This window comes from Talpa occidentalis, unplaced genomic scaffold (genome assembly GCF_014898055.3).
Source record: "Talpa occidentalis isolate TD23 unplaced genomic scaffold, MPIMG_talOcc4v2.1 talOcc4.18, whole genome shotgun sequence".
Lineage (NCBI taxonomy): Eukaryota > Metazoa > Chordata > Mammalia > Eulipotyphla > Talpidae > Talpa > Talpa occidentalis.
In genome coordinates this window covers 10,463,238-10,487,214 of record NW_023601851.1, presented here as the reverse complement: position 1 = coordinate 10,487,214, position 23,977 = coordinate 10,463,238, and the positions used below count along the sequence as shown (strand labels likewise).

General features: G+C 48.2%; 1 long non-coding RNA gene across 1 annotated transcript; it reads left to right on the top strand.

The window, feature by feature from the left end:
• The first annotated feature begins 361 nt into the window (after positions 1–361).
• LOC129146167 (uncharacterized) lies at positions 362–10,057 on the top strand. Its single transcript, XR_008552685.1, has 3 exons — positions 362–444; positions 8,533–8,785; positions 9,977–10,057. It is a non-coding gene; the product is annotated as an uncharacterized LOC129146167 (long non-coding RNA).
• The last annotated feature ends 13,920 nt before the right edge of the window (positions 10,058–23,977 follow it).

Here is a 23,977-nt window from a genome sequence, read left to right as displayed (position 1 = left end):
CCAGGGCGGCAGGGGCGGGTGTCGGGGCGGGCCCAGGGCCGGGCCAGCGGGAGAACCCGGGGGCTCACGGGGCGCCCCCGCCCGTCCTGCTGCGCCGAAGCTCAGAAAACCCAACTACACGGAGGCGAACACCTCGCGTCTCCACGACGCCGTTAACGTAGAATTTCCACGCGACTCCACAGCAAGTCGCGCCCGTGACTGAAAACACGCGAGGATCGTTCACCCGCGACCCCACAGGCCCGAACCCGCTGCCGCCACCGGGAGAGACGGGGCGTCCCGCCCCCCATTATTCCCTGCCTCGCCCCGCCCCGCCCCAGCCGGCGCGCTCCCCGCCTGCGCGCTGCCCCCGGGGCTGCTCCCTCCTCGGCCCGCAGCCCTGCTCCGCCAGGGCGGGCGCTTCCGGCTCCGGGTCTCCACCACTTCCGCTCCAGCGTCTGCGCGCAGGTGAGTGACGTCAACACGCAGGGGGCGGGGCGTGGCCGAGGACTGACAGGCTCGCGGGGGAACCAGGCACAGAGGTGCGGCGCGCGCCGCCTGGTGGCTGGGGCGGGGCGGTGTTGCCCAGGTGGGATAAGGGGGCCAGAGGCCCCAGGCCTGGCCAGGGGATGCAGGGGGGATGGAGCCGGGGCCGAGGGGCGGGTCAGCCCCGCCAAAGGGACACACCGCCATGGAGAGTCGTGGAGGGGGGACGCCCACGCAGAGGGGGGGCAGGTAGAGGGAGTGTGTGACGTCAGAGCTTTCAAGGTGGGGAGATAGAATGACGTGGAGGCAAGAACCCGCTGAAACAGTTTTCTTGCTCATTCAGAAAACTCTCGTATCACCCTTCTGTGGGGAACTTTGACTTCAGCTATTAGAATTTGGAATATTATATATATGCGTGTGCTTTAAAAGATATAGTAATGCTTTTTTGAGAAATGACCTCAGGAAATGTGGTGAACACAAATAAAAATGTATGTCCGTCAAAATGCTAACCAGCACTTGCTTGTACTAACAAATACAGGAAACGATCTCCATCAGAACTCGAGGAAACTGTCAAATATGTGACAATAAAAGTAGCAATTAGGTATCGTCATTCTGAATAGTTATCAATGACTTGCAAAACACTTATGTTATAACATTAAATGAAAAAAACTATACAAAATTGCAAATATAGTGTTATTCCAGCATGGTTATAAAAATTTTATGAAATAATATACTGTGCATGTAGAACAGAAGAGAGATGTTACTTTGCATTTGGTGGAATAATATACAATAGTGAAAACACAGTATGTGGGTCACCTTGCCTACATGTTGTTGAGTGAAAGAGTCAAGATATAAAATGAACATATCATGACTGATTTAATTTTTAGATACCAGACAAAATTGAAATCGTGTTAATCATGTGTGTCAGTGACACACTTAGGTGATGAATTGTCATGAAAGGCAGGGGGAATACTTGTAATGACAGCCACACATTTGTGATTACTCGGAGATGAAGATTATGATAGTGTGGCCTTGTGTTTCTTCACCCAGTTAATGGAGTCATGTGGTAATTCTGAAATTTCACGTTTATACTATCCAGGACCCTTGCACACAGGTGTTTCAACAGTGAGTCTTCCCTTAACCCAGGAAGGGCAGCTCACCTCTTCTAATTACTCTCGTTACCTCAACTGTCTGAGTGACTCTCAGCCATCAGTGATATCCCGTTTAATGTGCTCTTTACCCAGTTGCACACAACAGATACAGCACCCAGAGCAAACCTAGAATATGTGTTCCTTTCTTCACTGACATCAACCACCTGCCCTTGTTCCATGGAAATCTTGTGATCACCCCATAGGAATAGAGGATATTACCACATGTGACACAGACACCCACAAATAGGATGCCACAGAAACACTGAAAGTGATGGATGGCCTGTTACAACCTTACTGGAATCAGGTTATGTTCAAGTGTGTGATGATTATAGATCCATTCTGGTGATTTCTTTTTCCCTAAACACACTCTAAAATATGATTTAACAAAAGAGAGAGCTAGCAGGATTTTGGAGTTTATTTTGTTATAAAATTATATTTTATTTATCCTTTGTGCTAAGCTATAATTTATAATCTTTTTAAAAGATTTATTTTATTTATTTATGCTACAAGAACTGGGATGTAGGACAGCATTACAGGGAGTGAGAAAAATTCACCAGAGACAGAGTTGGGAGCAGAACTGGCAGATCCACTAAAATACACTGCTGAGGGCAGCTGCCCCTCCCCCATGAGCCAGGTGGGTCAGCTCCCTGGAAAGGTCAAACTCGTCCTCCAGTAGCCATGGATAGCTTTATAGTACTGAGACTTAACCCCTGTATCACCAGGGGGGACCCTATAGTTTGTAATCTTCAGAAATTTAAAGATACATTAATGAATCTCTTTTCTTTTTCTGAAATTACAAAAAGGAATAAACAAGGATATATATGGGGAATAATTGTATATACACACAGGGTGACTGATTCCAATATCCACTTGCAGAGTCACTGTCTCCTACCAATAGACAAAGAGCTTACTGTTTTATTTTTTTAATTCTTATTTATTTGTGCATGCAAGAACTGGGGTACAGGCCAGAGGTGGTGGGCTTAGAGGATTCAGCAGAGAGAGCAGGGAGCAGAATAGGTGACTGACAGAAATACACTGCTGAGGGCAGCAGTGGGGGAGAGGAGAGGTCTGCTCTGCCATGTGGGTCACCTCCCTGGCCGGGGATCGAATCCCTGATGTAGTAGCTACGGATTACATCATAGTGCTGATGCTTAACCACTTGCACCACCCAGGAGGCCCGAGCATACATTTTTAAAATTGAATGGGAAACCAAAAAAGTAACTTTTTTCCAAATCTAGCCTGATGGTTTTGTCACACCTCCCAAGTTGTCAGTCCTCAGCCCTGATCATTGGTAAGTGGGGAATTCCTGATGTTGCTGGGAGCCTCCATGTGTGCACGGGAACTAGGGACAAGGGTCACTTGGGCCGCATTGGGACAAAGGGACAGCAGGGCCTGATCCTCACAGAGGACTTGCACCCGAGCTGGGGTGTCTGCCAGTCGATGGTACGTTAAGGTGTAAATCTACTCTGGAGAAAACATAGTTTATTTGCATCAAAGGCAACTTTTTCCCAAGTTCTGTGATCGACTCTCTGGTTCTTCAGTTAGTGCTTAGTGAGCACTGTCCCAGCTGCTCTTCCTCTTTAGTTTTTACAATCCTGAGTCTCTGGGCGCTCGTGATCACTGTCCAGTGTGTACCCCCACCCTGCTGCACAGAGCAGAGACTCCCCCACAGGAAATCTAAAGCTACTCTCACCTGAGCGCCACCCCTCCCAACCCGAATCTGGTCCGATGCCCTGCGGGGTGTCCCAGGGAGTGCTCCACAGTATAGGTCATTCACTCTGATCTTCTCAGTCCACAGCCTCTCCAGAATGGGGGCAGGGGCTGTATTTCATGAAGAGGGGATAGAGTTTACACACGGACGTGTATCTGCTATTTTTAAAAAGGTCCGTGAAAACACGGACGGGAATAAAAGACCACACGTGACATTGTGGATGGACCTGGAGACGTGGACACTGTCCACACACAGGGCAGCCGCCTGCAGAGAGGCGGACAGGGGCGGGGACAGGTCACTCCTGGCGCACCCCAGAGGAGCACCCTGAACTCTTGCCTCTGACAAGTCTGCCTCCTGCACTCTAGGCGGAGAGAGAATATTCCTGGGACAACACAGGCATCCCCAGGGCATCAGGATTTTGTCGTGCCAGCGCCCGTTGCTCGCAGACTCTCGGCCCCTTAGCAGCAACTCCCTGGGGGACGAGCCTGAGACCCCCGCGCAGACCTGACCTCGGAGTCCGACCCTCTGTGTCCGCGATGGTCCGAGGTATCCAGGGGCCCAGGGCAGCCAATGTGGGGTCCCCGGGTTCTCTGAGCAGCGACCTCAGTGGCTGAGGCACCTGGCCTTGCTCCCCCAGCCTGGCCCCACCTCCCTCCCGCCGCCCCCTCCTTTGCCGCCAGGGGGCGCTGCCCTGCCACAAGTTAGGCGCCTGGCCAGAGAAATTCCGTCAGTCAATCCCCAAAATTTTTGTCCACACCCAGGCCTTGTCCAACATAACTTTGGGTAATGAACAACTCAGGCTCACATTTTTCACCTCAGGGCATTGTAAGAGCTGTTATGCTGTTATTCCTTTCTACTGGGTAACTCATATATAAATACTTCTTATTTATTTATTTTTTACATAAAATGATAAAGTTTAGATTTCCTATATTAAGAAGCAAAATATAAACCAAAAGCTCATTAAGTAGTCAAATTTTCATTTTATTGAACTTAGGAGATCCTTAGTTTTATAGGAGAAATATACCACCACGTAAATAATGATAGAACAAATTTAAGATAGAGAAACCAGAAGAAGCTCTAGTTTTTCTTAGGATGCGAAGTTCAAAATGCAGCATTACAAATGAAACAAATTCATATGCCAGAGGATTTTTGTTTATTTTATTTTTTTTTTGCTAGGACAAGGGGAGGAAATATCAATGAAGGTGCTCACCAGTGCTTTAATTAAACCATTGCATTTTGAAATCGTTTTTGTGGTGGAATCCCTGGTGGTGCAAGGGGTTAAGCACCGCACTATGAAGCAATCTACAGCCTCTGCCGCACGAGTTCGATACCCAGCCAGCCAGGGAGAGACCCACATGGCGAGGCAGACCTCTCCTGTCTCACCTGCATCTCACCTCAGCAGTGTACTTCAGTCGATCTACCTGTTCTGCTCCCTGCTCTGTCTCTGGTGAATCCTCTCACTCCCCGCATCTCTGGCCTGTATGCCAGCTCTTGTATGCATCAATAAATAAATCTTAGACTATATAATGGCACCATTTTAACCCGGCAACCCTCTGGAGACAAAAGACACAAAGGTGAAAACACACACACAGATCTCTCATTTAGAATTTGGACCATTGCACTAATTTTTAGAGAAAGTTATTTTACCAGTATTTATGACAAGACTGACAACAATTACTAATTTATTTTTAAATGTTTTTATTTTTTTTTTTTTCGGTGGGACCCTCGCTGGTGGCCGGGAACGAACTGGCGCTGCAGAGGCTGCGGGCAGACTCGCAGCCCAGCGCTCAACAGCTGCACCACCAGGGGAGGCCATTAAATAATATTTTTTATGATATATTTTATTTATTTTTTTATTTAAATAATAAATTTTATTTTTATATTCCCCCATACAATTGCAACCCCCCCATTCTGACCCCAATCCCTCCCCTCCCGCCCCCCACCCCCCAAAAAGTGTCTCTGGTTCATAGTTTTTTGTTGATTTTGATTTTCACTTTCTTATATTCATTTTCCTGGTCCCTTATTTAAGTTTTCTAGATTCCTGCTATGAGTGAGACCATCCGGTATTTTTCTTTTTCTTTTTGGCTTATTTCGCTGAGCATGATCCCTTCCAACGCCATCCATGTTGCTGCAAATTGCATGTGTTTATCTTTTTTGAATGCTGAGTAATATTCCATTGTGTATATGGACCACATCTTCTTGATCCAGTCATATATTTTTGGGCATTTGGGTTGTTTCCAAAGCTTAGCTATTGTAAATAGTGCTGCTATAAACATAGGGGTGCAGGTGTTCTTTGGAATTGATGTTTCTGTGTCATTTGGGTAAATACCTAGGAGTGGAATTGCTGGATCATATGGAAGCTCTATGTTTAGTAGGTCCAGAAATCTCCACACAGCTCTCCATAGTGGTTGGACCAGTTTGCACTCCCACCAACAGTGCAGAAGAGTTCCTTTTTCTCCACACCCTTGCCAACATTTGTTGTTGCTAGTTTTTTTAATATGTGCCATTCTCACTGGTGTAAGATGGTATCTCAGGGTAGTTTTGTTTTGCATTTCCCTGATTACAAGTGATGTTGAACATTTTTTCATATGTCTGTTGGCCATTTGCATTTCCTCTTCAGAGAAGTTTCTTTTTAGCTCTTCTGCCCATTTTTTGACTGGATTATTTTCTTTGTTGTTGCTGAGTCTCATCAGCTCTTTGCAGATTTTTGTGATCAGTCCTTTATCATTAGTGTTGGGTGCAAAAATGTTCTCCCATTTGGTGGGGTTTCTCTTTGTTTTGGTTATTGTCTCTTTTGCTGTGCAGAAGCTCTTTAATTTGATGTAGTCCCAGCTGTTGATCATTGCCTTCACTATCACTGCTTTGGGTGATGTGTCTGTAAAGATGTCTTTGATGTGCAAGTCCCGTAGTGTTTCGCCTATATTTCCTTCTATGTATTTTATGGTTTCAGGTCTTATGTCTAGTTCTTTAATCCATTTTGAGTTGATTTTTGTGTATGGTGTGAGGTAGTGGTCAAGCTTCATTCTTTTGCATGTAGCGACCCAGTTTTCCCAGCACCATTTATTGAACAAACTTTCTTTGCTCCAATGTCAAAGATTAGTTGACCATAAATCTGTGGGTTTATTTCTGGATTTTCTATTTGATTCCATTGTTCTGTATGTCTGTTCTTGTTCCAATACCATGCAGTTTTGATGATTATGGCTTTGTAGTATAGTTTGAAGTCTGGGAGTGTGATGCCTCCATCATTTCCTTCTTTTTTTTTTTTCAGTAGAGCTTTGGCTATTCGGGTTTTTTTTGTGATTCCCTATGAATTTCATCAATAATTGTTCTATTTCTTTGAAGAATGACATTGAAATTTTGATTGGAATAGCATTGAATCTGTATATTGCTTTTGGTAGGATGGGCATTTTAATAATGTTTATTCTTCCAATCCATGAGCAGGGGATGTCTTTCCATTTCTTTGTGTCTTCTTCTATTTCTTTTAACAGTGTTTTATAGTTGTCTTTGTATAGGTCCTTTACCTCTTTTGTTAGATTTATTCCCAAATATGTGATTTTTTTTGTTTCGATAATAAAAGGGTTTTTTTTTTTATTTCTTCTTCAGATTTATTGTTTGTGTATAGGAAGGCTACTGACTTTTGCGTGTTGATTTTGTATCCTGCCACTTTACTGAATTGATTGATGAGTTGAATTAGTTTTTCTGTGGAGTTTTTGGGGTTCTCTATGTATATTATCATATCATCTGCAAATAGTGATAGTTTGACTTCTTCTTTTCCTATTTGGGTTCCTTGTATGTCTTTCTCTTGTCTTATTGCTCTGGCTAGGACTTCCAGTATTATATTGAAAAGCAGTGCTGAGAGTGGACATCCTTGTCTTGTTCCAGATCTTAATGGAATTGCTTTCAGCTTTTCACCATTGAGAATGATACTGGCTGTTGGCTTGTCATAGATGGCCTTTATGATTTTGAGGTATGTTCCTTGTATCCCAAGAATTTCAAGGGCTTTTATCATGAATGTGTGTTGCACTTTGTCGAAAGCTTTCTCAGCATCTATTGATATTATCATATGGTTTTTATATTTCTTTTTGTTGATGTCTTGGATAACGTTGATTGATTTTCGGATGTTAAACCATCCTTGTGTCCCTGGAATGAATCCAACTTGGTTCTGGTGAATTATCTTATGGATACATTGTTGGATTCTGATAGCTAAAATTTTATTGAGGATTTTTGCATCAGTGTTCATTAGGGAGATTGGCCTGTAGTTTTCATTTTTTTGTGATTTCCTTATTCGGTTTTGGAATTAGTGTAATATTGGCTTCATAGAACGTGTTTGGTATTGTCCCTTCCTTCTCACTTTTTTGGAAGAGTTTGTGAAGGATAGGCACTAATTCGTCTCTGAAAGTTTGGTAGAATTCATTTGTAAATCCATCAGGTCCTGGACTTTTGTTTTTGGGGAGGTTTTTCATTACCATTTCATAAATAATAATTTTTAACTAATTCTTTCAGATAAGAAAACATTTCTCAAGTTTTATTTGTAAGAATGCCCTTTGGTTCTAAAGAATGTGAGACAGAATATTCCCTATGAGATTTTTTAAGGCCACTTTATTTTTAACAGAATAATATCTTATAAACCCATAATTATTTATCTATCTATTTATTTATTTATATATTTTCAGATTTAATTTATTTATTTTATTATTTATTCAATCACTGGGTACAGTCAGAAGCACGGGAGGGTGAGAGAATTCACCAGAGTCAGAGCAGGGAGCAGAACTAGCAGAAGGACCGAAGTACAATGCTGAGGGGAGCAGCGGGCAGCAGGAGAGGTCTGCGTGCCATGTGGGACCCTCCTCTGGTGGCCGGGGAGCAGCTGGGAATAGAACCTGTGCTGAAGAGGCCGCAGCAGTTTCACAACCCAGCACTCAAATGCTGCGCCACCAGGGAGGCCCATTTAAGGTCACTTTTTCCTTAAATTCCTAGAAGAGATTTTGGATGGGTGGTCAGTTTCACCAGAACTATATACCTTTTCAAGACAAAGCTAGACTATTTCCTAAAACAACTTAAGTTTTTCAGGTTAAGTCGATATAGCCATTTAAGCTTTTTTATTTTTTTCCCCCTTTGGTAATCAAGGAGGTTTCTAATTTGAGATGGAAACTGAATTTCTTACATGTTCTAATTAGTGTCACATTTTAATCATTTTAAAACCTCTAGAGCCCACAATTGGAACCAGAGGAAGAAAATGCCTCCTTCAAGTGGAGAACACTCTCTTCAGCCTACTTTCCATCCCATTTTCACAGTGACAGATGGATACTGAATTGGCTGTCTGACTAAACACATAAAAATAAGAAAAAATACCAAATTTTTAAATAACCAAGATCTGATTCAGGAGACTTGCTTGAATTGCTTACACAGACACAATGTTCAGATTCACAAAACTACTTGCACAAAGTGAGGACCAAGTAAGGTAAGTAGAAGCCCCAGTCCAGGCCCACTGCTCTCACTGGGACAATCCAGCCCTCCCAGCCACCTTCCAGTGTTCAGAGAGTCCGGGTTGTCCTAGGTTGCCCATGGCCAAAGTGCCTGAGCTTACCCTGGATGTCAGGGTGAGACTGAAAAAGAGGAGAGTCACAAGGAACTCATGCCTGAGCCAGCCAGTGTGGACAAAGAGCGCACGCTGCCTGGACTTTGTGTTAGAAAAGTGTCAGTCTGTCCCCCACTGTCAGCTGCTCCTGGGCTCCTGCAGGGAAACAGTGACAAGAGCTGCTTCTTAGACATGGGTTGGCAGCTACAGGTCCTCAACTCACTTAATAGTGTCCCCAAGAGGCTTTCAGATGAAACAGATACGGCACCTCTCACCATATTAACCACATCCCTGGCTTCCAGAAAAAAAAAAAAAAAAAAAAAAAAAAAAACGAGAAATTCCAAATACCAGACACCAAAATAAAATTACCATATGTTCCCCAGTTCCCACTCAACTGGGCCTGACACAGGAAAGGCGCCCCAGCTGGGAGAGACTTACAGACTCCCTCCCAAACTGAGGGAAACTGGTTTCCCTCTCCGAGGGGGACTTTGATTCCTCACAAATGCGTGCAGGACAGGGGATTGGTGTGCACTCCTGGGGACCACCATCTTCCCCCAGGTTCCATCTCCTGCACAGTGAATCCATGGGGCAGAGAATGATGTGCCTTTCCTGGGGAGACCTTGGGAGGTTGCCTGGAGGAAATACCCCACAGCTGCTGGGACTCTCCCTCCCCCTGGAGAGAGGGCACTCCCTCTGAGCACAGGGGTCAGGATGCCACCCGGGATGCCCAGGCCCCTGCTCTGATGCAGATGGGGAAGGCCTGGCACACTGCCATGGGCTACTGCTCCCTCCCCGAGAGTCAGAGTTGGGCTGGCAGAGCCCAAGTAGCATCCAGCTCTCGGCTCTGGCCCTCCCAATTGTGAGTGAACGCCGGCCTCATATACAAGGAAAGTGGTTGAATTTGTCCAGAAGCAAGGAGGGCAACAGACTCATGTCTGAAAGACAAGGTCTTGCTCTTGGGCAGAGGGCAGGGGTGTGTCTACCAGGGGACAGAGGGGAAGACAGGAGAGGGGCTGCAAAGGGGAGGAGGAAGGGCCACCCCGAGTCAGGTGGGCACCAGCTTGCTTTTCTCAGCTCCTTGGAATGCAAGAAGGAACCTGTCAAACACGGGCGGACTGGGAAGAAATATGGGAGAGGCCACCTTGTTACCGCTTATGGGAGAGACCCCTCATCCGCGACTGCCTCGTCGTTTCTCTGACCCGGGAAAGACGTTCCAGATCTGCGCGGGGGCCGGTCGGTCTTCCAACCTGTCTGGTCTCCAGCCACGGCCCGGGTGTGTCCTTGTCTCGGCACTTCATGCCTCAGGGGTCGCCAACGTGTGCTGACTTCGTGTTTCCACTACATCACACACCTGCGCGCACACAGAGAATGTTACCGCCTCCCCTCGCTAGACACCCTCACACACCCTCGGCCCCGCTGCACACCAGCCAGGTGCGCGTGGGGACGAAGTGGGGCCCCGCCTGCTCCCTGTGCCCCGCTTCTTCTCACTCCCCACCTGATCCCCTGACGCCCAAGGTCACTTCTCTCCCCAGCCGCCCGCACCCGCACGCGCGTCCCCGCCTCAGCGCCGGATCACCGCGCTCACACACTCACACATGCACACGCACACACACACACTCTCACATGCACACCACAAGCACACACTCGCACATGCACACTCACACGCACGCACACACTCACATGCACACACAGGCACACACACTCTCACATGCACACACACACACTCTCACACGCGCACACACGCACACAGGACGCAGGAGGCGCGCAGAGGCGGCCGCGGCCCACACACACTCCCTGTCCTCCTGAACGCCGTCCCGGGGTGTGTCTCTGAGGGGGCGTTCCTGACTGGTCGCTGAGGCGGTTCCCACCGCTGGTGACTGAATAACGCGCCGGGGAAGGCCTCGCCCATCGAGGGGTTGGAGCGTCTTCCACGCGCCCCCAAACCCCGCCGACGCCGGCCCCAAGGCCAGACTCCCTGCCCGCCCCGCGGGAGGGCGCTCGCGAAGCCCTCGGGACGGGGGCGCCGGGTCAGCGCCTCCTCGCGGCATGTCCCCCTCCAGCCGCGTCTTCGGGTTCCACACGACCTGTTCCCCCGCTCCCAGCTGGGCCTCCCGGGCCTCCTGCCTGAGCCCTCACCCCCCACACCCCAGTGCCCTCGGGTCTGTCCTGCCTGCCCGTCAGCTCCTGGGTGGGGCGGGGTGTCCAGGGGCATGTTTGGCGCCCCCAGGCCTCAGTCTCCGCGTTGGCCCCGTTGCGCGTCCGAGCCCCCTCGCCTCCCCCCGCAAGTCCCCCCTCGCTCCTCCCCCCGCGGCTTCTCTCCTGGGCCCATGGATCCCCGCCCCGCCCTCGGATCCCCCAATGGCCGCCCCATCTCAGCGCCAGGCCCAGGGCACGGCCGGTGGGGACGCCAGGGCGGGGAAGGCCCGGGCGGGAGCCAAGTCCTAGCGGGGTGCAGTGCCCCCTGGCGGCGACGTAGGGGGGCGGTGGGAGGGGGCCGGGGGCCGGCCTGGGGGAGGGGCAGCGCCCCCTGGCGGCGATGGAGGGGGAGGGGAGGGTCTGAGGGGGGAGACCGAGCCCCACCCGCTTCCCCCCTTTGCAGGGCACGGGCAGGTGCCGCAGCCACTGTGGTCGCTGTTTAGAGACCCCGGGAATCGCACATCAGCCACCCCGGTCCCGCTGGATGCCTCAGACCATCGCAGACACCCCAGGACCGGACTCTCGCCCCCTGCAGCCCTGGCCCTGTGCCCGCTCCCGCCTCCCCCGCTGCTGGGGTCTCCTTGGCACTCGCTGCTCCAGACTCGGGGTGAAGCTCTTGCCTGCGGGAGCCCAGTTTCTTCAGGAACCACCCGGAGCAAGAGGGAGGTGAGGACAAGTCGCTGCCGGTGGCTGATGCAGAGCGGGCCAGTCAGGGGACCTGGGGCGGGCGGCTGGGGGTGCAGAGCTCTGCGCGGGTCATTTTGGGTCCTGGAGGAACATGGGGGTCAGGTCTTTCCTGAGTTTGATCCCGTGGGTGGCCAGCGCCCCTGACGGAAAGCGCGTCCCCCGTGTTTGTTCCCAGCGACTCCCTGCTGCACTGATCACCCGTGGGGTGGGTTTGCCGGGCTCCCCGCTGTGTCCCACTGATTTGTGTGTTTAATTTCTGTGAACTTGGAATATAATTTGGGGAATTATAAGTTTACATGTTGTAATCTTCTCTGGGGCTGACACCCCCTCCCAACCCCAGGTCCAGCAGGCAGGAGTGCAGAGTCATGTCCCAGTCTCCTGGGGGCACAAGTTCTGACCCAGGGGATTGCTGCTGCCTGTGGCTCTGCATTTCTCACAAACGGTCTGAGATGCTGCCCCTGCTGGTCTTGGGCCCACATGTGAAGTCTGCAGCGTTGCTTCCCTGTTGTGCAGCTGACGTTGTACTTCAGAGCCTGGAAGAGGGACCTTGGACCCCTGGCCACTGCCTCCAGAGGCGACTTTACACTCTCCCTTGAAGAGAATCCAGGCTTCCCTGAATCTTGAGTGACCAGGAGCCACACAGCTGGCCTCACGCTGGCTACAGTGTTTGGTTTTTTAAATGGGTTATTATCAACCGACTCCATGCAGTGAAAGCAGTGACCCTCTCTGCGTCATTAAAGGACACACCCAAGAAACCTTTCAGCAGGGTCAGCGGGCGCTGTCACTTACAGGGAAGGAAACTTTCTAAATGCGGAGCATCTTTGACACTGAAGGGTTCTTTTCTAAGATCTTGAGATTTTTTCTCTATAGATGGTGCTAAAAGGATCCCTCCTATTTCAGGGATTGAGTAAACCACAATGACTCATGGGAACAGGATATTTTGGAGAAAACCCCCTTTATGTGTCTTTTTTAAAGATATTTTTAAAGATATTTATTTATGCAAGCACTGGGGTACAGTCAGAAGCGTGGGAGAGAGAGCCAGAGCGGGAAACAGAACAGGCAGACTGACGAAATACACTGCTGAGGGGAGCAGCGGGCATGGCAGGAGAGGTCTGTTGTGCCATGTGGGACCCTCACTGGCGGCCAGGGATCAAACTGGCGCTGCAGAGGCTGCAGACAGCTTCGCAGCCCAGCGCTCAACTGTTGTCCCACTAGGGGAGGCCCTTTTTTATAGATTTTTTTTTTAAATTGCATACAAAATCTGGCGCGCAGTCCAGATGTGTGGGAGGGTGAGAGGATCCACCAGAGACAGAGTAGGGGGCAGAACAGGAGGATCTTCTGAGATACACTGCTGAGGGGAGCAGCGGGTGAGACAGAGGAGGTCTGCTGCACCTAGTGGGTCAACTCCTGGCTTAGGATTGAACTCAGGCTGTCATGGTGACAGCACTGGGATTTAACCCCTAACCCACCGGCGGGGGGTGGGGGGGACGCTGCACTTTACTTTTAAAGGTGTTGCCACTTACTCTGTTATGCTTGCTTTGGAGAAAAGTTGAATTTCTCTAGAAAGCAGAAAGGAATCAGCCTTTATTGAGCATCTGATGGAGATTATCTGAACCTGTGTAACAAGTTCAGTGCTTTAGTTGCATGATCTCTGTTAATGACGCTATAGAGATATTATTCCTACACTGTAGTTGTGGACCTTGTGGTCTAAAAGGGATCAGTAACTTCTCTGAGATCAAAAAATGAACACAAGGGCCAGTTATTTTTGGACCTCCCGAATTTTTGTATTTTGTACTGAACCACAGGTTTTAAAACGAAGGCAAATTGTAACCCTCTTGGAGACCGGGGGAGGGAAGCAATTTTCGTCCATCCTCAGAACAGGTCTGTGGGTGCTGGGCGTCCTCCTCCATAAGGAAGGAGCTTGGGCTAAAACGAGACAGACCAAAACTTTCAAGTATCATTTTAGCATGTGAGGATGCTGTCATTAATATTGATCATGAATTACTTAAAAGTTTTAGAATGGCTCTCATCCCAAACATGATTGCTAGTCATGAGAGACTGCAGTTAAAAATAGCCCTTTCAGTGGGCCTCCCAGTGGTGCAGCAGTTGTGCACTGGGCTGCGAAGCTGCCTGCAGCCTCTGCATCACTGGTTCCATCCCCGGCCGCTGGCGAGGGTCCCACAGGGCTTGCAGACCTCTCCTGCCGCACCTGCTGCTCCCCTCAGCAGTGTCCTACGTCAGTCTGCCTGTTCTGTTCCCTGTTCTGACACTGGTAAATTCTCTCATCCTTCCACGCTTCTGCTGTACCCAGTGCTTGTATAAATAAATAAATTTTAAAAAAATAGCCCTTTCGGGCCTCCCCAATGGCACAGCGGTTTGAGCGCAATGCTGTGAAGTTGTCCATAGCCTCTGAAGTGTGGCTTCAATTCCAGCCGGCCAGGGAGATACCCACATGGCACGGAAGACCTCTCCTATCTCCCTGCTACTCCCCCACAACAGTGTATTTCTGTCTGTCTGCCTGTTCTGATCCCCACTCGGTCTTTGGTGAATCTTCTCACCCTGCAGTGTCTCTGGCCTGCACCCCAGCTCTTGTATAAAAATAAATCAATCTTTTAAAAAAAGCCTTTTCTCTGTTTCTCTAACACAGCAGGATTAATTGCTGCACCTACCAGAGAAAGTTCCTGGAGAACTATTCTAGATCTGGTGAAGAGGGGATCACTCTGTAGTGCCTGCAGTATTGTTCAGGATGTCACAACCCTTTAAGAACATTCATTTTTTTATGTTGTTATAGGGTTTCCCCTGTCCTTAAAGACCATCACTTTTTTTCCTTCCTTTCTTACATCCTTGTTCATTTTTGTCTAGTTACTGTTTTCTCCGCCAGGGGTGGTCTCCATATTGCTCCCACCACCATAGCAGCTGTGACCATCACCTCAATCACTTATGCTCTTCCCTCCCCTCTGTTTAGCCCCCTCCCTCCAGCTCCCTGCTAGATGCCTCAGCTCTTGATCAGCCTGCTAGGGTTGTCTTTTTCTTTACATTTTGTTCAGTTTCTCCGTATTTCACATCTGATATTGCTTCTCCTGATTATTGTGGCCAGCACAATCCCGTCCAGCTCCATCCATATCACCAACTGTGGCATGAATTTGTCTGTTTTCATTGCTGAGTAATATTGCCTTGTGTATCTACGCCACACCATTTTGACCAATTCATCTGTCTTGTGCCATTTGAGTTGTTTCCATGCCATGGCTATTGAAAATAGTGCTGCAGTAAACAAAGGAGTTCAGGTTTCCTGGGGTTTTTTTGTCCCTTCGGTAGATTCCTAGGAGTGGACTCACTGGATCATGTGTAGACCCATTTTCAGTGTTCTGAGGAACCTCCACACAGCCGTCCATAGTGGCAAGACCAGTTTGCCTTCCCACCAGCAGGGTAGGAGGCTCCCTTTTCTCCACTGCTCCTCCAGCATTTGTTGTTTCCAGGTTGTTGTTGTTTTTTTTTTTTTGTTTGTTTGTTTTTTGTTTTTTTAATGTGGAGCATTTTTACTGGAGTGAGGTGGCATCTCTGTGGTTTTGATTTGCATTTAATTGATACTAGTGATGCTGAACCTTTTTTCTGTACCTGTTGGCCACTTGCATTTCTTCTTTGGAGAAGAGTCCTTTTATTTCTGCTCATTTTTTGGACTGGATTATTTGTTTTTTTGAGTTGTGTAAGCTCTTTGTAGATCTTTGATATCAGTCCCTCATCTGTCATATGGTTTGTAAATATTTTCTCCCATTCAGCGGGGTGTCTCTTTGTTTTGATCATTGTCTCTTGCTGTTCTGAAGATTTTTATGTTTATGGAGCCCCAACTGTTTACAGTCTCCTTTGTTTTCTTTGCTTCTGGAGAAGAATCCTCAAAGAAGTTCCTGAGGATTGTGTCATGGAGTGTTTGGCTGTGTTCCCTTCTGTGTATTCTATGGTGCCAGGTTTTACATGTAAGTCTTTCATCCACTTGAGTTGGTTTGTGTATAGTGTGAGGTAGTGGTCTAGTTCCATTCTTTTGCATGTTGCAATCCAGTTTCCCCAGCACCATTTATGGAAAAGGCAATTCTTTTTCCAATGTATATTCTTTGCTCCTGTGTCATAGGTTAGTTCCTCATTGTTCTCTGTGTCTGGTTTTGTTACAATAAAGTTTTCATTTCAATAGCTTTGTAATATTGTTTGATGTCTGGGAGTGTAATACCTCCTTTCTATACCCCTTTTATCAGAACTATTGCTACTAGAGTTTTTTGTGATCCCATGTGAATTTGAACAATTTTGGTTCCATTTCATTGAAGAAGACCACTGTAATTTGTACTGGAATTGCATTGAATCTCTAAATTGCATACAAATGGGAAGTCCCACCTAGGTTTGTTATGTTTTCCCAATTGTGAAACATTCATAAAACAGAGTGTTATGCCATGTGGAATATATTATGTAGCTGCAGTTTTACTCCATAGGCTCAGAAAAAAAAAATATTCAAGTCCAAAAAAAATGTGGAGTGTTGCTGGCAGAAAACAGTTTCCAGTTGTCATCCTACAAACCTGAGACTTTGGTAATAGGAGGGAAAAGTTTTATTAATCACAAGAGTTACATGACCTTGTTTATCACTTTAGGGTTTTCAGTATTCAAGACTTTTTATTAGAAGTCAATCCTGTACAGAAGCTGAAAGAGTAAAATCAACAGTTAACTTTTAAGCATAATGAGTCATCTCTTGTTAGTCACCAAGCAAGCACTCCTTGGGTTTCCTGGAACGGAACCTGAAAAAGCAAAATCAAAATATCAGTAATTAACTTTCAATTAAAAGGAGTCATCTCCTTACTTCTGTTAGCCACTCTGGGACAAAAGCTGAAAGAGCAGATTCAACATCAAAGCATGGATTACCCCTCCCCCACAGTAGGGAGGGACAACAACAACACAGGTATGAAAACCTGGTACAGTTACATGCTGCACCATAAAGAGTGCTTTCCACAACAGACCTTCCTCAGTAGAAAGCAGAAACTTAGAATCTTGTCTTACGCCAGCAATTGAACAAATCCAGGATTCAAAATGGCAAATCCTTTCAGACTCAGACAAAATCTTGTTAATATTTCTGATCCAGACTTTGCAAAAATTCAAGTTATCTCCAAGAATCTATTATCAAGGCTACCAGCAATTACCAGTTACTGTTTAAGGCTACTCTTTCCTTAATACCCAGGCATACATTTGCTAATTTAAACACCACTGCTCCACAATTGGCTTGCAAAATCCATCTGGCAGAAGTCAGGAAGTAGACAAAGACAAAGCAACATATCACTGAAGAATCATTATTGCCTTTAGAAATGCTAATGAGACAGCAGAGATTACAAAAAGAAAGAAAAAAAAAGTTCCAAAGTCCTAGAAACAAGAACCTCTGAATTTTACAAGAGCCTGCCAAGTGGCCTCAGATGCCATCTTTGATCTGGCCACATGGTCCAATGTACTACCTAATATTTTAAGTAAAACTGATGTACAGAACAATTTGCACAAAATCAAATGTCTTAGCAAGTCAGTACAAACAAATTACATACAGACACAGATCTTCACAAAGCCCAATCAAGTTTTTCAACAGCAAATCTACATATGAAGCAAACACACCAGAGAAACCAAAAATCACATCTGTGCTTATGGGAACCAGTGCCATAGGGAAGCCCAGTTTCCCCAGGGGGCTGACTAAGCATGGATGGCTCTGTCATAAATCACGTTGGTTTTCAAATCTGTTATAGGGCAGGGAGAGGGGCAGCCCAAACCCCACAAACCTGCCTATTCTATATAGGGTTCTGCCATCCGCCGCATAAACACAAAACATGAGACTTTAATGGGAAGGATCTTCAATACAATTAGGAAACAATACAAGAAAGGCAAAGAATCTAGTTTCTAAATCAAACACACAATGTCACCTGTCCCCTCATTGGTAAAACTCCATCCAAATGGGATTGGCCCAGAGCAAGGCCCCAAAGCCTGCCACAAGTCTAAAGCATCTTCCAGTGGGGACTGTGGAACCAAGCTTAGCCAAGGTTTCGCCATTTTGTATATCCTCCCCCTTGATATGTTAGTCCTTGTACAGCCACATTCTGGAGATCGTTTCAGCAGTCACAACCCTCACTCCACTTGGTGACAAAAAAGCAGACCATCCCAGCCGCCAATGAGGGCAGTCCTATCCATAAATGGAACAGCATCACTAACCGTCCAATCAGTTTGTAACTATAACCGTGCATGTCAAAATGCCTTTGTAGTAGCCAATGAGTAATTGCCAGCTTCTTTCAAAATTCGCGCCACTCGTGACCCTATAATAGACCCCTGCTTCCTCTGTTTGGGGCTATTGCTATCTGCCACTGTGTTGGTAGGTGCCGTGAGCCCGGACTTGAGCCCGTAATAAACTCCCTTTTGCATTTGCATCAGCTGCCTCGGATTCTTGGACGCTATGCCGCCAAGTCTGCTGATCTTGGGCACAACAGGGACCCACAGAAAAGGTCAGAAACAACCAGACAAGCCCAGAAGGAAAAAAGCAAAATCAAAATCAAGATAAAAGCTGCCATTGTCACCTCCCCACGGGTCTCACCCACATCTGTGTCACCCAGTCCATGACCAAAAGACAAGTGCAGTTTCTTCATGTGTCTCTAGGCTCCATGTGCCTCCTCCAGGTCTCCTTCTGGCTCCATCCTGCTTCCTTCCTCAGTCTCCTCTGCAGCCTCTTCTCTTCCTGCTCAGCTCCACCCTCAATTTGGGTGGGGCAGGGAACCTGGAACCTCCCCCTTTCCTGGGGACCACCCTGTTACAGTTTCTCAAACCTTATTTGCAAAGTGAAACCTGAAATGATATCAGGGAATATTTCCTATCCTGTTACATTTCCATAGGCCTCTCTTGCTTTTTGATTGGAACTTGGGCTAATGTGTGATTTTTTTAAGGTGATACATTGTTTCACTAAGTTACATGTATCTTTAGTGTTAATTACACTGGAATCAAATGATCAAAAATGTTTTATTTTTTAATCACAAATCCCAAATGAAAAATTTGTACTGTAAGTTGTCAAGATTAGCAGGAAGGACTAACTGTACTTTTTCTCAAGTCATGAACAGAACATTCAGATGACACAGATTACCACATGATACCCAGGGGCAGCAGGCCCAGTTGCCCCTCCCCCAGGTACCCCACAACCTTCTCCCTGAACCCCTATACAGACAGCAGCCCAGCGTTAAATCCTGGCACTGTTCCCGCAGTCATATCCTCCGCTGAGTAGGAGCAAAGGGGGTGTCCTCTCCCCAGAGGGCACCCGCCCAACGGAGTGTGCAGGGGACCCCCTCCCTGAAGGCAGGAGCCTCCCAGGGCAACCGGGAGAGCCAGGCCCAGCCCTGGGTAGGGAGCTGGGGAACAACCTCTGGTGGACAGGGGGAAATTGCAGGCCTGGAAGGAGGGCCTCTCCTCAGCGACCACATGCCAGAAGCTGAGGTCAAAGCTCTGTGCGCTCAAGTCTGGAGAGGTCATCATGGGTCATGGACCCCATGGACACTAAGCTGGGCCCACCCACCCCGTGGAACACACTGTCTTTAATAATGGGACCAGCACCTGATCCCCACGGCAGGTCAGTGGAGGCTGATGGAGTCTGAGGAGGAGGAACCACAGTTCAGTCCCCACAGGAGTCAAGACTAACAGAACTGCCTCTGGCACCCTCAGTACATTAATTATCACTGGGATGTGCTTCAGGACGACACCAATTAAGACAGTGAACAACAACAAAAAATGCATTTGTCCCTCTGGAGGAAGGTCCCTGAGGGCTGGAATCTGGACAGTGTCCAACATGGGGACACCAGCTCCAGAGCTCAAATAGCCCAGCCCTGAGGCCCTGCTCAGTCCATGAGGCGGCGCAGGACAGGGTGGAACATCCTGTGAGTGCTCAGAGACTCCCCACGAGCCCTGACCATGGAATGAGAGGCCGGGACGCCCTCTGTCCTGCCACGGGGACAACCTCAGGAGAGAGACTCAACACGGCAGCAGAATCTTTCCCCTGAGACTGCAGGTATTTAGCTCTTTCCAAGGAGAATCCATTCAGATTGAAAGATTTCAGATTTCAAGCTTCATTTCACATCTCAGAAAGCACCGTAGTTAAAATATTCATTCAGAAAAGAACGACACATTCTCAAGGTTCCAAATAGTTCTGTTTCATACCACAATATTTTTTATGGGATTAGTTTCAATGGGAGAAATTAACTTTTTCATTAACTCTTCCAAAGTCTGTGACATTTAATACATTTTTCATAGAGAATTTTTTGAATTGTGGCTGATGACAATATTATTTAATAATTGATTTTAGCATTCAGCACAGTGAGTGAATATCAATAATTAAATAAAATCACAAGTAATGGAATTATAATGATAAAGAAATATAAGATGAAAGAATAGAAATATAAGATGAAATTCAAAATATGTATTGCTAAAATTCAGAGCATTATACCTTTTTTTCCCAAAATTTACAACTCGTATGTGTCAAACAAAAATTCAAAAACATTTTAAGCAACAACTGTTGATGGTTTCATGGCTCTGACACTAATTTGAGCCTGGCAGGAGTGACTATTTATGGACAAGAACTTGGAATTTTTCCAAAACTCCGTCACTCACAGATTGTTAGCAATATTGTAAAATGAAGAAGTGACAGTATTTTAACAGAAATATGTCAAAATTTATCTTATTATTATAAATATTTAAATCAATGAAAATATTTGACATCTAGAATATTCTGTGCCCTTATTGATAATATGATTTTTATTGAAGTATTTTTAAGTATTCAAACTAATGTATACCTACAAGTTTATTTCCTACATTCTCTTTCAAAGTCCTGCCTCCCCACGGCCTGCCCCTCCGTCACTCCACAAAAGAGGTGAGAGGGTGAGCTTGGGGGTTGGAGAGAGGGCAGGACTGCCTTGTGTCCGGATGTCCCCACTCACGCACCGGCCTGGAGGAGGAACAAGCCCGCACCCAGGGGACCCGGGGCCCTAGGCCCGGCAGGGACAGCCACAGGCACTGACCGTCTGGCTCAGCCCCGGAGGGGCCTCCTCCCTGCACAGACGTGCATGAGTCTGAGGGGGACAGAGGGGCTGGGAGGGACCCGGGGTGGACGAGCCTGCAGGAGGGACGTGTGGGTGTGACACAGGAGGAGACTCTGCGGGAAACGTGGTCTCTGTGTCCTCAGATGTGGGGAGTCAGGGGCAGGGAGATGAGGAGACAAGGGGACAGACAAGGAGGCAGCAGTGAGGCCACGGGTGCAGGAATCTGACAGAGGAGGCGTCAGGACACGCTGCATGGGGACGCCGAGCCCAGATCATTCAGTTCCAGGAAAGTGTCGGGTCCTGGGGAGCAGGAAAACGGACCCACAAACCCCATCTCCCTGCACACCTGTCACTGTGGGGCCTCCCCAGACCAGGGCTGTGCTGGAGGAGCAGAGACAGGCTCTCCAGGGTGGGGAGGGGCTGGGCATGGTCACGTATCCTCTGGGGCTGTGCCTTGGACAACCTCTGGGTGGTGTGCTGGGCAGAGAGGCTGGCGCCTGGCAGGTGGGGAGCCATGGGCCTGGGGCAGTTGGGAGGGGCATTCACTTGGGTTTATTGACACATTTGAGATTCTAATTTGTTCAAGTTGTAGGGGAGAGTTGAAATTTTCTGGTCTTTACCAAATTTCAGCAACAATCTGGACAACATAATAATGACACAGGAGATGGAAATAAAAGGTTGAATTAGCAGGACAGGCAGAGGAGGATATGAGACTCCACAGCACCTAGAAGCCTTGGCCAGCAACAGTGGTCAGTGCATTGTGAACACAGGTGTACGTGGTCTGACTGTAGAGTCTGCACATCTGGGATAATACCCGGCAGAGTTTGGTCCAACCTGTGGGAGCTCTGTTTTCATCATCTAAAGAGATCATCTGAGGCCCTTTATTTACTTCCCTTCTCACAGGTGACAACTCTATACAGTTTGGATTTCTATTTTCCTTATTAGTGCGGTTGAACAATTTGGAATGGATTAAAAATCTGCATTAGATGAAGCCTTAAAATAACAGAAGGAACACACAGGTGCTGTCCACTGCACACTCACCCCACAGATGAACTTGGGGACACACACCAAGGACCAGGGAACAAGGTCACGTAGGAACAAGTGACACCCCCACACCAGAGCGCTTCTGTGCCTCAGAAGACGCCATCCCCAAAATGGGCCCCTGCACTGGGAGATGATGGTGCACATCACACACCTGACAAGGGCGAGTGTCCAAAATACGCAAAACCTACAAACCCAGCACAGAAAGAGACACCCCAACCACACATGGCCCGGGCCTCTCCAGCCACCTCTGCAGCCCCGCTCGCCCGTCGGGGGGCCCGCCCCATGCCCTGCCAGGCCGCGACCTGCGCCCGCCCCTGGCACTGTCGAGTCGCCCCTCTCAAGCTCCTGGCTGACCTGGAGCTGTTTGGTGCCGCCATCACGGACCGTGTCCTATCTGCATTCTGCGCGTGGTTGCCCCTTCCTGGACCCGCCGTCTGCAGCCTCGAAACCAGGTCACGAGGCGGGTGTGCAGAAGCAAAGCGCTGGGCAGCGCCTGACCGCGGAGGATGCCTGCTTTTCCAGCACCAACAGCACGTAGTCGCCTTGGCGAGGCGGCCGAAGGGCTGAGGAGCACCTGCCCATGGGGTTGGGGGCGGGTCGCACTTGGGGTGGGGGCGGGTCGCATGCTGGGTGGGGCGCTTCGCACTTGGGGTGGGGGCGGGTCGCACTCTGGCCCGTGTCTCCGAGGCCAGGCTGCTGCCAGCGCGCTGGCCTTTCGCGTGCTTTGAGGTGCCCATGGGTCCCCGCGGGTGACTGGAGGGTCCACCTCGCCGCCCGCCCTCCCGCAGGGCCGCTGCCCCATCGCTGCTGCTGCGCTTCCCTCGCTCTGCCGGGCGCGGTGCCGTCCACTCTCCCGACCCGCAGGGAATGAAGCATTCATTCTGCTCAGAAGTGTCCGGAGGAGCGGCTGCCAAAGCTGTTCACTGCACGTACAGCAGGATGACGAAAAAAACTGCAAAAATGTATTAGGTGGAATTTTGGGGAACAAATAAGAGGATGTAATTTTGTAATTATAATAGCAAAATCAGAAATCCCAGCATCCTTGTAGTCTAATATTTCCAGAAATCGCTGAGGAATGGCACCGCAGCCTCGCCCCACACCTGCAGTCTTTGTCCCCATCTGCTCATTTTCTTCAGTGCTGTGGAGATTCGGAAAAGTGTCCTGAGGGCACCTCGCCGTGGGATTCTCACCCAGAGGGCCGGAGTTTCCCAGTACGTGTTGAATTGACAAAATTTATGGGATTTGCGTGCATTAATATAATACTATCATTTAGTGTAGGCATAAAGACATGCAAAGGATATTAAGAAGGGACTCCCCGGAGGCACAGCAGTTGAGCACTGGGTTGCAAAGCTGCCCGCAGCCTCTGCAGCACCTGTTCCATCCCCGGCCTGCGGCGAGATTCCCACATGGCGCGAAGAACTCTCCTGCTGCCCGCTGTTCCCCTCAGCAGTGTACTTCGTCAGTCTGCCTGCTCTGCTCCCCGCACTGGTGAATCCTCTCACCCTCCCGCGCTTCCGACTGTACCCAGTGCTTGTATAAATAAATAAACCTTTAATAAAAATGTGATAAAGTTTGCAAGAAGTCACACATCTGACTCAGAAAGAAGTCAGAACTCAGAGGTCACCAACAGTTACTAACAGTGACAAGATGCAAGTTATTTTCTCCCAGGAGCACCGGTCATGGGACCTGGGCACTCGGTTCCCACTCAGCGTGTGTCTCCACTGAGGCCTGTCCTTCTGGTGAGCAGGGGGACAGCTGAATGTGTGCTCCCACCCTCACAATTCCTAATGGGGCATCTTCCTCTAACAGACATGCATGTTTCTGCTCAAAGTTTGCATAGCAACTACACTTGCCATGAATCTGCCTGAGGTGGGAGTTGGACGGAGACCAGGGAATTGGAGTCTGGGGCTGAAATCTGTCATGGACGTGACTGTTACTTTCTGTGATGTCTGACTTGATCCTATCACCACTGTACTCCTGTGATGCAGTGTTCTTTTTTTTAAAGTAGAGATATTATTTTTGAGTCAGTGCATTTCTACTTCAAAATTTAATGTTAAGGCCTTTGATGTTG